Source organism: Halyomorpha halys, unplaced genomic scaffold (assembly GCF_000696795.3).
Source record: "Halyomorpha halys isolate HHAL.00 unplaced genomic scaffold, Hhal_1.1 Scaffold53.1, whole genome shotgun sequence".
In the NCBI taxonomy this organism is placed as follows: Eukaryota; Metazoa; Arthropoda; class Insecta; order Hemiptera; family Pentatomidae; genus Halyomorpha; species Halyomorpha halys.
Genome location: NW_027109243.1, coordinates 1068971 through 1072112, shown reverse-complemented (window position 1 = coordinate 1072112; position 3142 = coordinate 1068971). Strand labels below are relative to the sequence as shown.

General features: G+C 29.5%; 1 long non-coding RNA gene across 1 annotated transcript in view; it reads left to right on the top strand.

Annotated features, from left to right (window-relative positions):
- The first annotated feature begins 694 nt into the window (after positions 1–694).
- Positions 695–3142, top strand: part of LOC136795774 (uncharacterized) — a 27640-nt gene continuing 25192 nt past the window's right edge. The window contains exons 1-2 of the long non-coding RNA XR_010843442.1: positions 695–790; positions 2945–3072. This is a non-coding gene — a long non-coding RNA (uncharacterized lncRNA). The remainder of the gene's footprint in view (positions 791–2944; positions 3073–3142) is intronic.

The window sequence follows — 3142 nt, the reverse complement described above, 5'->3', positions numbered from 1 at the left end:
GGAATAGGAAGCAAGGTTAGAAACTAGTGGGTTTGGGTGGTTAGGGAGTTTATTATGGAAGGAATAATATCGGGTTCGGGCTAGAGCGGTTACATAAGGAACATTTAGGTCTTTATGGATGGTTTTATTAGTAACAAAATAAGGAGCATTGAGGATTTTGGATGGTAAAGGAACACAAATAAAACTTAAAATAAGTTCTAACTCCAGTTTTGATTTTTTTTTATATCCACTTCTATAGGTCTATTATATTTAATTTTGACAGTCATCTCCTACGGACTGAAGTATATTGAAAAAATATTATAATTATAACTGGCGTCAAATCGATTTTTAGCACATTCAAAAACCCTTATTGAAAGTTTTAGATCGAACGTAAAATGACAAATTATTGTACAAAATTTCATCCACCCTATGACAGCCTTCATTTTTTAAAGATTATAAAAACTAAACATAATGTAGAAACCCTTGGCCCAGTCGGGTCAAATATGAATAGTTGGTAAGGTTCTTTAACTACGCAATAGTTTAAATACGTTTAGTTGGTACTTAGACCATAGTGTTCCTACTTGGTATCGAACCAAAGCTAACAGCAAAAATACTAAATTTTCTTTTTAATATTGTAATCAATATTTTGCACTACCATCGGCCATCTTATGCCAATTCATATGCCAAGGGTACTTTGTCGTAGGTTGTGGTGGTGGTTGGAGCGATGGAGGGGATATGGAATATGGTGGGGATACGTCCGATGTCTTCAAGTTCTTTCTTTAGTCAGTCGTCGTTGAATACAGTTCGTTCGGTAAGTGCCTACTAAATTTTCATAATTCTTATTTTATTTAACTATATTATGTTATTATTATATATTATATACTAGAGTACATACTGTAATAATACAGTTTATGCTATATATATAAATCGGTATGTATTGAGAACACTGGGCTAGGAAGAATCTAACCCTTTGCACTCAACACTGTTTCTGACATTACCTATTAGCAACTCGATATTTCGCGAAAATGTTATGCGAAAATAAAGGGCATATTAAGGTTCAAAACTAGGAGGGGCAAGCTATAGTGAATCTGGTTGTGGTATTTCAGAACGGAAAAGGCGAATGAAACCAAAATTTTAAGAAATTTAATTGTTTTATTAATTATTACAATTATTTGCTTAATAGTTTGTTTCTTTTATATTAATTCATTTGTTAAATAAAAAGTAAAATATTCTTTTTTTTTTTTTTATTACCATATATGGTTAGCTGATGTATGTCACACTCGATTATTGTAGGACAATCGATAGATTAATAAGTAACTAGTAGATTCAATCCTTTTATTGTAATTTATTATGATCCTTAGTCGTTTAGTGTGGTGGGGATAAAATGATGGTATGGAGGGGATATGGGGTGTGGAAGGGTTGTCCGACTTCTAGTTCTTTCATTAGTCAGTCTTCGTAGAGTTCGGTTCGTGCCGTAAGTACCTTCTCATTTTTCATACTTCTTGTATTATATACTCTAGTATATGCTATAGTAATACAGTATATGCTATAGTAATACATAATAATATACTTTATTATTATTTATTTTAATTGTTAAAAAAACTTTGTTATGACTTTCACTGTACATCATTTAATTGATTTATCTATTTTAATGTATTTATTTGTTTATTCATATGCTCATGGACGAACCATAAATAATTAGAGCTTATAGAGATAAGAGCCGTAAAATATGTCTCTACATTACTACTCGCTTACAACCATTAATTAATTGGACTAAATTTTTAGCACTGCTCAGTTTGTGCATTTTGGAAAGTTTTATTTATATTTGAATTTAGCTGGCTAATTAAAATTTTAATAACAATAGTTAAATTAAAACAAAAATATTAACGTTTCGTTCTTGTTTTGAAATTGTCTTGTTTAATAAATAATAAACTTATTGAGTAAAAGTTTTAATTTTTGCCTAATAAGTAACCTCACTGTGGTGCTTTGCCGTGGAGTGTGGTGGGGAGGGGGCGATAGTGTGGAGGGGATATGTCTGACATTTGGTGGGTCTGGCTTTCTTTAGTCGGCGGTCATTGGTTACAGTCCGTTCGGTAAGTACCTACTCAATATTCATGATTCCTTTTCTATCGTACTGTATTGTTTTATATGTATTATATACTGTAATATATAATATATCCAACACAATAAACTATAATATACTCACCCAATATAATCTATCACTATTTAGATAAATTATTATAAGGAAGGCTTAGGTTATGATAGACCTTAGTTGTGCTTTATGGAATATAAATTCATTTCTAGAGGTTATTTTGATTTTTTATTAAAATATTTTTGAAAGCAACTTTTAGTCCATTAGAGGTTGTATCATTTCAATAGGAAGAGGGGTATAACAGTATTATCGACAAACAGGGCTATTTAAACGTCTCCATTTTTGATTTTCTGGTATTCATTTATGAATAAATTGAATAATATCGTACTTATACTGAATCCTTGCTGGTGACCGACAATGGTGTATTATATATTACGTGGGTGAGTTATATTATTGACTGAAGAATCTATTTGATAAAAAAGGTTTGGTGATTAATATCAGATTAGCTTAACTATAATTTGATGAATAATCATAAACTTACTCATTCATATTTTGATTTAATACCAGGCAATGTATTAAAATTTTATGATTATCTGAAAAAAAAAAATTGAATCATTTTGGGGTTTATACTAAGTTAAAATCACAACATGTAATAAAAAATAGATATCGAAATTAGAAATTATTTATTGTTTAAATGTATAGTTTAGTAGCTTTGATTAGTTTTTCTTACTATATCTCTTGAGTTTAAACTCTTATAAAATAACGCTGTCTAACATAAGAACCTTAATATTGAAAAACTAATTTTTCACTTTGGTATTTTTAATTATTCATTTTAATTAACCGTAATTTACAAGCATTTTTGTTAATTTTCAGCCTGTTATGTTCAAAAGCCGGTGAGATGAATCCTGCTCAATTAACAATTCAATCCTTGAATCCTGCTCAATTAACAATTCAATCCTTGAATCCTGCTCACAGCACTTCAGGTTCCTTCACTTATAATAGTGAGTCAAAAATGCTTTATTATTTATAATAAAATATTTTTCTTTAATTAAAATATTTTACAAATTGCAA